The sequence below is a fragment of the Sebastes fasciatus genome, chromosome 19, assembly GCF_043250625.1.
Source record: "Sebastes fasciatus isolate fSebFas1 chromosome 19, fSebFas1.pri, whole genome shotgun sequence".
Classification (NCBI taxonomy): domain Eukaryota; kingdom Metazoa; phylum Chordata; class Actinopteri; order Perciformes; family Sebastidae; genus Sebastes; species Sebastes fasciatus.
In genome coordinates this window covers 6,582,120-6,597,704 of record NC_133813.1, presented here as the reverse complement: position 1 = coordinate 6,597,704, position 15,585 = coordinate 6,582,120, and positions in this window count along the sequence as shown.

Sequence of the window (15,585 nt, the reverse complement as noted above, 5' to 3'; positions counted from 1 at the left end):
TATAATTCTACTATGTAATTTTGGGGTAAAAGCTTTATCCGGAATTGTATACTCAATATGCGTACTATCATTCAACATACTTTTGTGTGAATAAACAGTAGTATGTATTTTTTTGGACGCACTCAGCAGTAATTTATGTCGTCACTTCCTGTGAGCCAGTTGCAGACGTGTAACCATGGTATCCCGCACAAATCGTCATGTGACCAAAACGACGGTTTGTGAGAATCAAAAGTCGGAATTAATTTAAAATGTATATAACGCCTAGCAAAGTGAAATCTTACAGTTAAATTTAAGCGTTATTAATGTTACAGAGCCGTCCGTCAACGTCCGTTATGAATGTTGTCGTCGCTACCGCGTTGCATTGTGGGATATTTGTGCCGCCGTAGTGTCCAGCGTTGCATATTGTAATATATTTCCCCGGAAATAGTACGCAATTCACATACTATTGGTTTCATACTGAGGTTTGCTAATAATTATATGCTATTTTAGCATAAAATTATTAAATAATGTTAATATTAAAGTAATTTTCGATACATTTTGTGGTAAATATTGGGGTAATTTGGCAGTAATTCCAAAGAAGTTTCAAATAGGTTACTTGCTAATTATCAACTAATTACCATGAAAATTTCAGACCTGTAAAATTAAGTATTAACTGAATTTTTAATAAAACAAAAAAGTTGATTTACTGACCCCTGTACAATAGAACGATTATTAGAAAGATGTTAGATAATTTTTTTCAAATATTTTGCTAAATAAACTGAAAATGCAATATGTAAATACATATATTAAGTAATGTAATGTTACTATGTCAAATACGTTGACTGTATGGTAAAATATCAAATATATTATCCTCGATATTGGATCAAAAATATATGTCTATATCTAAACATAAATCGTTATTTTATACTGTGTGTTCATATTGTCAGACAGTAGTGTGTTTTAAGACCACTAAATGCCACTTAAAGTTACATTAAAGAGGGAAATCAGAGGTTAAAGATGAACAAGCACGTACACAGCGGAGTCTTTTCTTCCATCAGATCATTTTCTTCTGTTCAGACTCTGCTCATGTGAATCTGCCGCTGATGAATATGTTCATCCTCTGACCCAGATAGAAAACTACACAGATTCACTTTTTATTCTCTTCAGTCTGGACGGCCCGGGGCGCTGAGCCGAGGACTTGGAGTAAATTGAGGTTAGCAGGACGAACATGATGATGATAATGATGATGGTATATATAAATGTAAACAATGCCATAAATCTAAAAACCCTGCCTCGCAGCGTCTATCAGATCTATAATAATGTCTGATCTCTCTGCCAATAATCTGCTGTTTCTATAAAAAACGCCTCAGGGGAAGGAGACGGAGACGAGGGAGAAAACAGGCTTTAACTGTGTGCAGAGAGCTGTCGGTTCAAATCCCAGAGAAACCAGAGGAGGGAGAGGGTGAAAGGAACATTGATGATGCTGCCAAGGTGCTGCTGAGCAAAAAATATATAAAACATAGAATATATATAAAAGTTAAATTGCTATTAAAGCTTCAGTAGGCAACAATCTTTTGGCATCATTGGGCAAAAAATCCATAATAACATTTCAGCATATTGTAATTAAAGTGTTTTGAGAGAGTGTCACGTTATTTATCAGCTCAGTAAACAGAAACCTGTTACTGTGTCGGCGTTTCTGTCCGTCGATGTCACCATGACGCACGCCGGGGTGGTGACCATGTGACATCACTCCCCCTGTGGTTAAAGGGTGTTGCTGTTAACACACCATAACCACAACGACATGGTTTCATCTCCCCTATGTGTGTGTGTGTGTGTGTGTGTGTGCGTGCGGCTCAGCATTAACACAGTAGAGGTGTGTTGGTTTGAGTCACGTCTGACAATTTAATTCTTGCCTGATGTCATGAGAAAGTGAAGGAGCAGGCGGCAAAGTATGACTTTGACACACAGACTGAATATCATAAACACTGCAACACACACACTCATACTATTCATTGAGATTACAGATGTATTGAAATATTTCAAACATGTTTTAGATCTGAAGATAATTTTGTGTTCTGATCATAGCTGCTTTGTTCATTCAAACCTTTAACATCACTAAACATTAACCGACTGACGTGAAGTTGTTTTTGAGCTTTTCCTGGAAATGTATTAAATAAATTACCAGCTATTGGGAAATGGCGGAATATAATTGTTAAATAATGTTTATATTAAAGTAATTTTTGCTATATTTTGAGGTAAATATTGGGGTAATTTGGCATTGATTCAAAAGAAATTTCAAATAGGTTACTTGCTATTTATCACCTAATTGCCATGAAATCTGCGGACCTGTAAAATGAAGTCGTCTCATGTCAGATCAATTTATATATATTTTTTTGTACATTTTATTTTTTTTATAAAGAGATTACATTGTAAAAAAGAAGAAAATTATATAAATAAATATTAAATAAATGATTATTAAAGACAATTAGAAAACCCCAAACGGGGATCTAACTGATGTTTATTTACCTGCTTTTACTATTAATGTAAATATATTTGAACAAAAATAATGAATAATTCATGTGTGTTTGTCATCCTAAAGCTTGTGGCTAATAATAATCTGAAGGTACAGACAGTGTAACAAATCAACACTGAATATGTATGTCAACAACAATAAACACACACACACACACACACACACACACACACACACACACATCTGTGTCAGTCAGTCATTTGTTTGGGATTTGTCAGCTTTAATTCAGGAACATTAATCTGCTGCAGGACGAGCCGCCGCACAAACTAAAGTAAAGGTAGAAAAAAATAGTTACTGTCAGAGGCTGCTTGTTGTCTCGTTATACAGTATGTTATTGATCCGGATGATTGTCTGTGATTGGCGTTCAGGATTTGATTACTTTTTTTCTGATTGGTTGTTGTGACCTGTGGCTCACATATAAAGATGTTGTTTGTCATTAGATTTAGCGCTAACAGTGTGCATGACTTGTTTCATTCTCTCATCTATGAGACACCTGTCAGGATGTGAACGATCTGGAGTTCATGTAAAAAAAAAAAAAACACAGACGTGTGGTCCTCTGATGTCGGTTGTATCCATAGAAATAGAATATAGTAGTAAAGTAGAAGTAGAAAGTAGAAGGATGGTCAGAGTGGCGGCCCTTTTTATGTGTCCATTGCAACCATTGTAATAATAACAATAATACGTTTATTTAGTATTGCAACTTCCATGGAACACATTCACAAAGGGTTTTAGAAGAATAAAAAATAATTAAAAACAAATTTACAACACTAGACAGTTTGAATAAGTGAGTCTGGTAACACTTTATTTTACAGGTCTACAAATTTCATGGTAATTAGGTGATAATTAGCAAGTAACTTATTTTAAATTTCTTTGGAATTACTGCCAAATTACCCCAATATTTACCTCAGAATTTATCAAAAATTACTTTATTATAAACATTACTTAATAATTATATTCCGCTATTTCCCAATAGCTGGTAATTTATTTAATACATTTCCAAGAAAAGAATACAAAGTTAATTGATATGCTTTATGTCCATGTTTGCTGATAAATAGATGATAATTAGCAAATAACTTATTTTAAATTTCTTTAAAAACCTCCCTGAATCATTACATCAGCTACCAGGTTACATTTGTGTAGACAATAAGTTACACAATGGTGAGATTTGTGCCTGATCAGAAGTGTCTTCTATTAGTTTTCCACCTCCGATGAAGAGCAGCGCACCTCCGCTTCTCAAGCCTAAGGCCCTATTTTAACGATTATATGCCATTTTAGCATATAATTATGAAATAATGTTTATAATAAAGTAATTTTTGATTAATTTTGAGGTAAATATTGGGGTAATTTGGCAGTAATTCCAAATAATTTGGCTTAATGTGGACAGTAGGCCCAAAAAAAGGAGTTCTCAAACTAGTGAGTGTAACACACTTTACGGCCTTACTGATGTGTGTTGTTGTCATATCAACTAACAACAATCAGCATTTTGTTAGTCAAATGACCACAGCAAACAGCTCAATATCCATTCTACTCCTATTTCTATATGGTTGTATCTCTGTCTCACTCAGCTCTGTGTCATCTCCGTTTCCTTCTGAAGCTTTATTGGCGCACGTTCATGATTTTGTTGATCTGACCTCGTTAATGATGATGATGATGAGCAGATATTTGATTTTGGCTTTTGGCCTGAAGTTTTTCTCTAAATATCATTTTCAACCTTGACTGACTAATTAGTCGTCCTAGTGGGGCCGAGCTGCTCCGTAATGACCTTTGACCTCCAGAATGAAGCACACGAGCATGAAAACAGTTTGATATTCTCAGATTTCCATATAATGAATATTAACCCTCAGAGACCTCCGAGAGGGTCTCGGAGTCGGCGATCCCGACTGACTTTACTGTCTTTCAGAGGCTCTAGTAGGTTCCGTTTTAGAGCTAGAGTGAAGTTACATATATCATATGAAACAAGAAAACCTAATGAATCAATCGGTACCAACATGGTCATGCTGCCATGTTGAGAATGAGGCTAAATAATGCTCCAAAGTTGGGCTAAATTTTAGCAAGGAAACACTGGCATGGCCATTTTCAAAGGGGTCCCTTGACCTCTGACCTCAAGATATGTGAATGAAATTGGGTTCTATGGGTACCCTAAACTTTCTCTGAATTACATAAATTGTGTATCACTGTAAAGCTGAGATTCTTGTGGATCCAATGAGCCCAACTGTATTCATGTGTGATGATGTTAGTCCCCATAGGAGCCATTTCATTGTAGTGAGACCATTTTTTGGAACTTGAAAATTGTTAAATTTAGCACCAAATCTGTGTAACAAATGGTGTCAACCCCAGAATTGCTGCAACAAATTATGAGACATAATAGAGCATGGGGATGACCATCATATACTTCTATCATAAGGTTCTAAACCCTTATACCCTTATACCCTTTTACAATTATCAATTAACTAATTAATTAATTAACAGTGACATGAAAGTCAGCCAGTAACTTTAAATTAAAACAAAAAGAAAAAAACAGTAAAGAACTGAAAGCTGCTGTTGATTCTACTTCTGACCTCCAGTTTGAAGATAAAACATGTGAGGCGTTATTATTTTTAGACGATCTGCGACCACGACTCTGGAAATTAGTTTATGGCTCCGTGAACGTGCACACATAACCCCCCCGCCCTCCCTCCCCTCCCCTCCCACCCCCCCGCTGGCCTCGTCCTGAACGTGGCTCTGATCAGATCTGATCAGTTTCCGCTCAGCTTGCTCTCTCACAGCGTGAACACAAAGAGGCAGCAGCATAAATTTCCTTGTCGTGTTTTTTCTCTGTAATGTCATGCAGCAGAGCCACTGCGGGGCCTTTTTCCTCCAACATCCGTCCGCCTGACTGTCCGACCACGCTTCTAGTCCCAGCTGAGCAGGTCGCAAGATGAACGTCAAGAGTGAAGCTCAAGCCAACCCGTACTGACATCGACGGAAATGTATACAAAACATGTTAAAACACATGATGACACTTCTTCTACCATATAATGGTAAAAAGCAAATGTCCAACTTTTTAAACTTGAATAGCTAAATAGCTAAAGGCCTGTTGTGCCTTGACTGTTAGAAACCAGACCTGATAAACTCTGGCTGTATCCGAAACCTCATACTATACTAGTAGTACGTACTGATTTGGCCAAAATGTAGCATGTATGTAGTATGAGAACAAAAGCAAAATCTACAGTATGCCAAAAATACCTATGTCGTTCTGATTTGGAAAAACGCTCCAGTATGCATCGGCCAGTCTACCTTGCCTATCCCACAATGCAAAGCGCTGGAACGGTACAGTCTAAAAGCAGCAGCCAAAAACAGCTCATTTTTAGCTATTTCATCACTAAATTCACTTCTGAACATTTTTGAGGCGAGAAATCAACTGTGTAGATTTTGATTATTGACAGTTTTACAATATAAGATGGCGAATTGAACATTTGCTCCAACGTTTTTGGAGTTTAGAAGCTCCACAAACTGCCGTGACAGCTAGCTATAACACCTGCCAGGTTCGCTACCTCGCCAGCCGGACGGGCAGTCACCGCTGTGAGCTGGCTGGAGCTCTCTAGAGACCGGTCTCGTAGACATGGGGCTTTTATTTCCTTGTTGACTGATAGTTTGTTTAAATATCACAACATACAGTAAATGTCCATTATAAATGAACGGGAACATGTGAAAATCTGTCTTTTTGGAGTTGAAAAGCTCCATAATTGCCCGCGGGCGTTGCACGCTCGCCATCCGTACAGTGACGCTCGCAGACCGGCTACAGCGCAGCAGAGTGGCAAACCGATTCCAATATGTCATGACATCTGGAATAAAGACAACCTTTTTTTTTTTAAATAGGGCAGTTATGGCTCTGTTATTGTTTTAGGGATGTGGTGAGAAACAAATTCTTCCTGCTGGGGAGTCAACTGGGTTTGAGTTTTGTTTTCCAAAGAAGGGAGAAACCTGTTTTATAAATGATACTGAGATTTGGTAATAGTTTATTTCAACCAGTTACCATTTACTATTCAAAGCTATGCAGTTAAACAGAAACAGAGAAGGGAGAATTTATACGTCAGAGTTTCACATTAAAACAAGAGGATTACGGCTTAAACATGTGAACTAGCCCTTAATGTTTTGTCATATTTAAAGGGAGAGATTTTAGGGGGAATATGGTCTCCATGTCACTATATATGGTCTATTATGAAAACTGTAAAATGATGTCTGTACACTATGAGCTGTAAGGTCAGTTTGAGAGTCTGTTATAAACACAACATCAACTCCCTGCTGTGAAAACTGATGATATTAACCGATTCTCCTGTGTGGAGATATGAGGTTTCTGTCTCTGTCATTAGCATTAGTGTCGGTCTGAACGCAGCACATTAGCATCAGGTTTTAGTGCGCTATAATTAATCCTCTTCACACTCATCTATAATTCATGGAGGTGTTTTTTTCCCTTGGATTTGGAAGAGAGAGAGGGGCTTATTTAAGTTTTACACAGTTTGGTGAAAATAAGGTGTTGGTGATGTGTGTGTGTGTGTTTAAAAACTAGCTTTTAACCCTCTGAGACCCACAATAGACCTGTTCTCTGTCTTTTTTAGGGGGGTACAGGGGGTCTTTAGGGGGAGATAGCAGGTCAGCAGTAGATGTCACATAGAAGTGGTGTACATCATCTGAAAGCTGGGAACCTGAAGATTAATTTGAGAAACAGCTCAGCACGTCAAGTTGTTCTAGTCATAAATCAGAAATAAACATGAATTAATTATTTAAAATGAACTGTAAAAGTGTATAAGGGTTTATAACATTATGATGGAAGTATATGATGGTCATTCTCATGCTCTATCATGTCTCATAAGTTGTTGCAGCAATATTTGGGTTGATACCATTTGTTACACAGATTTGGTGCTAAATTTAACCATTTTTTACCACTCGAGAAATGATAAAAATGATCAATAATCCCTCCAAAATACCACATTAAGACACCAAGACCACCATAGAAAAAGCCATGCTGTGACTTTTGACATTTTGAGATTTCTGCAAGAATCGCATCTTTTGGTGATTTGCTGACGAGCACTCCTGTTGTGTAAACTGCTCAGAAACCCCCTTATTGTCAATCTAGCTAGGAAAGCCATCCATCCTCTGAATGCTCTAGGTCTCTAGTTTGTGGCTGTAAAGTTTCATGAGGCTGTGATTATCCTAGAGGTCACCACAGGTCATTTTATACAGTGATGTCAAGTTTAAAAAAATTGTCTCACTACGATGAAATGGCTCCTATGGGGACTAACATCATCACACATGAATACAGTTGGGCTCATTGGATCTAAAAGAGAATATTACAACTTTTTTCTTCAAATAGTATGACTTTATCTCATTCAATTACGACTTTAATCTCGAAATCTCAGATTTTTTTCCCCCTCAATGTGGCCCTAACACTCCATCGTAATATTGACCTAATATATAAATATATGTATAAGATTAAAATTCTTTTCACCTGTTGATGTCGTCTCCTTACAGACAGATTTAATGATCAGAATGTGTTGATCAGATGTGTAATTGAAGAAATAATAAATACTTTTACACCCTGGATCCAAACACTAATAACTGACTTTTTTTTTTTTTTAAATGATTGTTTTATAAATCAAACCCTGATGCTTTTTTTTCTCATTCTTGAAGCCCTTGGGAGCAGATCAGAGTCTAATCAACATGGATGTTTAGAAGAATCACTCTCAGAAACGCTCCAACATCCTCCTGCTCGGCGTTACAGAGCTGTGAGTCACTCCACTGAAGGAACCCAGCGAGGGATGAAAGTGGTATTAGTGCCGGTTAATTCGTCCTGACAGTTGGAAATGTTAAATCCTGCAGGGGGCTCAGCTTAGCGCGCTCGCTCTCTGCCTAAGTAGGTTAAATACAAACCAGTGTGATCAATCTGCAGACACTAAATAAATCCATGAAGCCGAGCCAAACACCGACTGGAAACTCTTGTGAGGAGGAAACAGAGGGAAAGTGAAGGAGTAGAACAACCGATGGTACCACAGAGGCGCCCTGGAGCAAGGCACTAAACCCTCCAGTGGTGGAATGTTACTATTAGAAAGTAGAGAGATAAGCAGTCAACTAGTGTAGTAATTACATTATTTATACCGCGTTTGTCAAACTTAAGCGCAAAGTGCTTTCTAGATTAGAAAAATTACAGAATAAAAATGTAATAATCTGAATCCCATATATGCCCCCCCCCTATATGACACATAAATTAGGAACATGAGAGCACACTGAGACCATATATGTATACATAAGATGGAGGTGCAATTGCAAAATAAGAGAAATAACTAATTCACTAGCAAGGACCACACCATCAGTGAGGTACGATTTAAAGGGACTGTTTGTAAGAATCAGAAATTGCTTGTTAACAGCGATACTAACTCTTCTGCAGTGTGTAGTGTGCGCGCATGCATGTGAGACATGCGGTGTGTGAGTGAAGGCGAGCAGAGTACAGCAGAGACTCCGGCCCTGGAGACCAAAGCTACGGTCTCCACGGCGTCCTCCGACTGCGGCCAACACTGTTTTGCAAGACGGGCTTCACTAGATATAACTTTGCGGTTTTGGTGCTTCCGTGTAGTTTGTATTAGAGTCTGAGTCTGAACAGCGTAGCCACACGAGAGCGCGCATGGGACACCGACCCGCAATGATTTATACTTGCAAGAAGTTACAAACAGTCCCTTTAACTCGAAGGAACCTGTTATGGAAGGGGACTGCACATTATTCCGACAACCCGATAGTCTCTGAGCTGGAGGATGAAGGTGAACTGTCCCTTTAACAGGTGCGCTGCGTTCGCGGTGTGTTGTTGTTTGGAGGTGTGCGTGATGACGTCAGCCGGAAGAGAGCTGCTGTTGACAGAGCGGAGCGAAAAGTTGATTTGAAAAGTTTTACTTCGTTGTCTGTTCTGTGGGAACTCCTTCGTCTTTTAGCGTCTTTGACGAGTGGCTGTGAGACGAAGTCCGCACTCATGATGAGGTGAGTGGACGGATGATGTTGCAGGTATATGGTTAAGTTAAATAGCGCACTTTTCTGTGCGCTCCAGGCTGTTGCGCGCTCTCGTCTCGGGTGCGTAATTCGAGAGCAGTGTTGCCAGATGTTGCTATAGCAACAAGCATCCAGGTCCATAGAAACAAGCCCAAAACAAGCAACCTTACCTACAATATTACTAACAATATGAGAGAGAGAGGCGGCCACTTGATCAATTATGTATGATTTAATTTTGGTTTGCATGCATTTTATTTCATTTTTGCATTGCATTGCATTTTTAGCTTGTAACTTTTCATTTTTCTTCTCAACTAATCTTAAAGAAGTTGAACATTTAATTAAATTTTTATATTTCATTTTTAGCTTGTAACTTTACTTTTTTCTTCTCAAACATAAAGTAGTAGAATATTTTATTTTATTTTTAGCTTGTAACTTTACTTTTTTCTTGTCAACCAAACTTAAACAAGTTGAACATGTAATCAAATTTGCAACAAAAATGCAACAAAACGCTCCAACCAGGATTAATGTTAGACTTTATGTCTTTAACTTCCATTTTTCCATCTATGGTGCAGAATCCAATGTGCTGTCATGATCATCTGTTCAGTACAAGTAGAAAGAGGATTGTGGGTTTTGTCCCTTTTTTTCTTACACTGGACTGGTGCTGATCCGGAGTGTCTGATTGGCCTGCAAACATACAGATACACACACATACAGTGTGTGTGTGGGGGTGTGTGTGTGTGCATATGTGCATGTGTGTCTGCAGGCATCGAGTGTAGCCGCAAGGAAACGGTAGCTGTCTGAACGCATCAACACACACTGCTATGAAGCACACGTGCACACACACACACACACACGCGCGCGCACACACACACACACACACACACACACACACACACACAGTAAATCTTACTGTTTTAACGAGGTTTAATGAATAAAACACTTTTATTATAGTTACAGTTTTATCTATTTTAGTTTTTTTACTCTTCTGCTTTTAAATCAATTTCATTCTGTTTTATTTTCTCTGTAGTTTGTTTTGTAGTTTTAACTGAATACGAAATTGAATTTATATATATTTAATTATAAATTAAATTAATTTAATATATAATATATTTAATATATAATATATATTAAATTATATTTATATTATATAAAATAGTAATTACAAAAATGTAAAATAATTTAATTATATAAAATATATATAATTCAATTTATATATATTTAATTTACAATTAAAACTTTATTGTACTTTATCAACCTTGGAAAAAAAATCTTTGTTACAGGAATAATCCACTAAAAAAACCTTTTGTTTTATGTAAACATCTCATAGTTTCCTCGGCTGATCACTGATCACGCCATCTCACAGCATTCACATATAAACTTAACAAACCATCAACCAACTCTTCTTCTGGGGGACCTGAAAATGCTGACTAGTCAAAAAGAAAAACAGCTGAAGAAATGAAAGTGAACTAGTTCATTTTAATCCGTCTGAATTTTGAGCTTTTGTAAAGTGTGAACTTGCACAACACTGGAGATAATGATATACAAGACAATATAAAACAAAGTGCATTTCATTTTCTATTTCATTTAACTCAAGTAATTGACACCTCTTCATAATCCCGTTCATCAACACCAACATCAACCTTCCAGATGTGGTGGTCACGGCTTTAAATTAGTTTATATCTCATTAACATTTTCGCAGGACCCCTCAGGGACTTTGTTGTGTTTGCCTGAAGTTGAAGTCTGCCTCCCGCTAACTGGACCCTTCCTCCATTTTAGAAGCAGACTGTCTGATGTGCGCCGGAGGTCAGAGCTAAAACGAGATCGGACCTCAGCGCTGTTTAATCCAGAATGACGTCCCAGCAGACGAATCTGCTCCTCAGACTGAAGAATGAGCTGCTGCTGTTGTTATTTAGAGAGGAAAAGAAAAAAGAAAAAACGCCTGCAGGACGTGATGCGTGTGGACGGAGCGAGGACGGCGAGGAGGGAGAGCAGGGTCGTAGAGTGCTGTGACCTTGTGACCTCTTGTCTCAGCATGAGGCGAGGACACTCCAGGTCAGATGTTCTTCTTCAGTGGAGGAAACGCCTTCAACACTACACTGTAGAAAATATCTTAACGTGTCTTTTAAGACTTTACCTGCAGCGGGAACTTCGCTCTTCGATTGGAAGACTTTTACCAGATGTTGGAACCTGACAATTCAATAGATTTCTATCTATGTATTTATTTGTTACATTTTGTTTTACAAAGTTAGAAAAACAATGTTTAAGTCAAACCTGATGTTGCCTTATATTTAAGAAAATGTGTAAGGTGTGACTCACTTCGACACAGTGAGGAATACAGCTTATTATTCAAAGGTCCCATATTGTAAAAAGTGAGATTTTCATGTCTTTTATATTATAAAGCAGGTTTAAGTGCTTCATAAATACTGTTAAACTATCAAAACGCTCAATATACGGAGAAATAAACACAGCCCGTATTCAGAAATTGCGTGTTTGAAACAAGCCGTTAGGATTTCTGTTCATTTGTGATGTCACAAATATACAATATTTAGATCATTACACGGTTTTAAACATAAACATTCTAAATATGTCCCAGTTTATTTCCTGTTGCAGTGTATGTAAATAACATCAGCTGACAGGAAGTAAACATGGACCCGAAGCTGTTGCCTAGCAACGCAATTCCATTGAAATGCATTAAAACGGAGCGTTTCAGACAGAGGGTGAATACAGGTATATTCAGGCAGACAGTATGAGGAAAATAAAGTTTTTTTTTTAACATTACAGCATGTAAACATGTTCTAGTAGAAACACAAAATACAAGTATGAACCTGAAAATGAGCACAATATGGGACCTTTAAAGCAGTTTCATTGTGAGGACGGTCACTTTTTTTACAGTGTGGTAAAGGAGTCCTCGCATCACACCGTGGAAGCGTCTGACGAGCTGTGACAGCCAAGGAGCGTACCTGTCCGGACGCCTCGGTTAGAGCCCCGCTGAGACAGAAGCTTTATGTAACCTCAGAGTCTGAGTTCATTAAACACAAAGAGAAACAAACAACAGCAACAACATGAAGACTGGAGCATACTTAAGAACCTCGAGACCTTTCAGAGACTATGTTTCCTGCATTTCTGGTGATTTTAAAAGAGTAAAATAACAAACTAATAGTACACTGCAACAGAAATTTATGTTAAACTTTTGATTTTACCTTTAACTCCCAGGAAAGAAAAATGAATATTTCGCCCCTCTGGTGTGAACTTGGCATGTGTTTTTTTTAATTTATGCTCCTGCTTGAGTATTTTCTTCTTAGTTCTCTCTATTTCTCTCTCCTTCTCTCACTCACTAAAAGTCCTTCCAGACACAACGGCACCACTGCGCTCTGAAACCCGTTATTTCTAACGGCTCGTGCTGCACCACGACGGCTTTCCGCTGCATCGCGCAAAGCCCAACTTCGGGCGCTGCACGCTGTGGCGAGCGAAGCTCAAACATGAGCTCAAACTGCGCTGTGTCGCGAGCATAGACTGCTCTCTTCCGCCGGGGAAACAACAGACAAACAACTTCTTTCGGTTTAGGCAACAAAACTACAACTTCTTTTGGTTTTGGCAATAAAACTACAACTTCTTTTGGTTTTGGCAACAAAACTACAACTTCTTTCGGTTTAGGCAATAAAACTACAACTTCTTTAGGTTTAGGCAACAAAACTACAACTTCTTTAGGTTTAGGCAATAAAACTACAACTTATTTTGGTTTTGGCAACAAAACTACAACTTCTTTAGGTTTAGGCAATAAAACTACAACTTCTTTAGGTTTAGGCAATAAAACTACAACTTATTTTGGTTTTGGCAACAAAACTACAACTTCTTTAGGTTTAGGCAATAAAACTACAACTTCTTTAAGTTTAGGCAACAAAACTACAACTTCTTTAGGTTTAGGCAATAAAACTACAACTTCTTTCAGTTTAGGCAATAAAACTACAACTTCTTTAGGTTTAGGCAACAAAACTACAACTTCTTTAAGTTTAGGCAACAAAAAACAAAACATTTGGGTTAAAATAACTGCGAACACAAAGACAGCTACACGTTGTTGGTCTCACATGGCATGCGAACTCTGTTCTCCTGGGTAAAAACCCTGTGTTTTGTGTCCCATCCATCGTCCCCGACCTCCACCCCTTTATTGAGTTTCACACTGTCTATACTACAGCGCCTGACTTCCGCTTCTACTCCTGTCATAATTGCTATGGTCGCTAGAGGTTGCTGTTCTTTTATACCTTCTTTCGGTGATCTATCATACGAATAGACAAATGACAAAACCTACTAATGGGTTTAGTAGGCCCCTAATGACCCACATCTATGGGGCTTATAGCGACTGACAATGCCTATTTAATGGCCTGACAACAGTGTAATCGGCTGAAATGAGTCTGTTCCTTGTTGTGTTTCAGATCATTTGAGTGTGTGTTCCTGCTCGAAACTCTCAGTCACATCTTCCAATCAGAAGACGTAGAAAAAAGAACTGTGAGAGAGAGTCAGATTCTCACTTTACTGACATTTAAATCAGGTACATCACACACACACTCACACACATAGGGAGTACTTGGCGGTTCATGGTGACTCAGCGCATCTGTGGGCGGAGCATCTGAGTCATCCTCAAACAACTACAGAGCCAATAATACATTCCTCCACCCATCCCTCCATCCGTGCACACCTCCATCATCCCTCCCTCGTCCCTCCATCGGTTTCAAGACAACATTGATTACACAAATGATTTTCTCTTCTTCAATCTTCACTGAATGTTTTTCTCGACACATCTTTTCAGTTTGTTGTTGTTTTTTTTAAAACAAAAACGGTTCTTCAGTAAATAAAAGAAACATTTTGGTTGCGTAACACATCGGCTCTGAACTCTTTTCACCAGTTTACTTTCAAACACGAGCTTCACTTCTATTCTCAGATTCATTCATTCATTTAATCTGTTCCAGTCACTCATTCATTAAGTCGAATGAATGATTTTCATTTAGTCATTGTTATCATTTGTTCAAACAAATCCACTCCCAGCATGCCCAGTATCCACTCCCAGTATTTTACAATTAAGTTCAACTCATTCCTCCCTCCTCCCGCACCTGCAGGTTCACCTGTCCTCCTGCAGCCCCCCCGCCCCGCCCGCCCCCCCACCTAACAATCCTCTGATTGGTCCAGTTGATGAATGTTTACAGATGTGTTTTTACAGTCCTCTGACATGCTCGTCTTTTTTTATTTTCTACCTCTGTTTTTGTTTCAAGTCGGCGTCGCCATAGCAACATCAAACCCAAACACCAAAACAAAGACGCAGCTGAAAACTTTCACTGTGTGTGTGTGTGGTTATGTAACAGGCAGTAATTCTTTGAGTCAGCCAACAACATCAACAGAGAGTGAGAGAGAACGAGTGGAGGGGACTGAGGATAAACGGACCAATCAGAGGGCTTTGTCTCAACACTTTGAGGCCTCTGTACTACGAAGCGAGTTCAACAGGGTATCTTCTCCTCATCTGGCTTAACTAACCCTTGACAATCGCGATCACGCTAAGCGTTCCTACGACGGTGGTTATCAACTCGGTAAATCAACGCAGCCTTCATTCATCTGCGTCACCGACTCCGGCGGTGTGAAATGGACTTGAGAGCAAGTCAAAAAATAAATATGAAAAACATAATTCAAAGCGTCCGAGTAAGGGTTTTAATCAGCAGCAACTGGAGTTGGTTTAGATTCTTGAAGACGTTTCACTTCTCATCCAAGAAGCTTCTTCAGTTCAAGAAGCTTCTTGGATGAGAAGTGAAACGTCTTCAAGAATCTAAACCAACTCCAGTTGCTGCTGATTTAACCCTTACTGGGATACCGTGACCTGGATGACTGAGAACCTTCACAAACATAATTCAAAGCGGTATGTTTCACCTAGATGTACAATATTGAGTAGGCACATGTAACGCATGTAGACTTAAAAAAAAGTCTCTTGGGGCCATGCTCTAAACCAAACAGGAGGTCGGCCAATTTGAATTTTGTGTGATTTTTTTTGTGTGTATTTTTGACCATTTCCAGGCTCT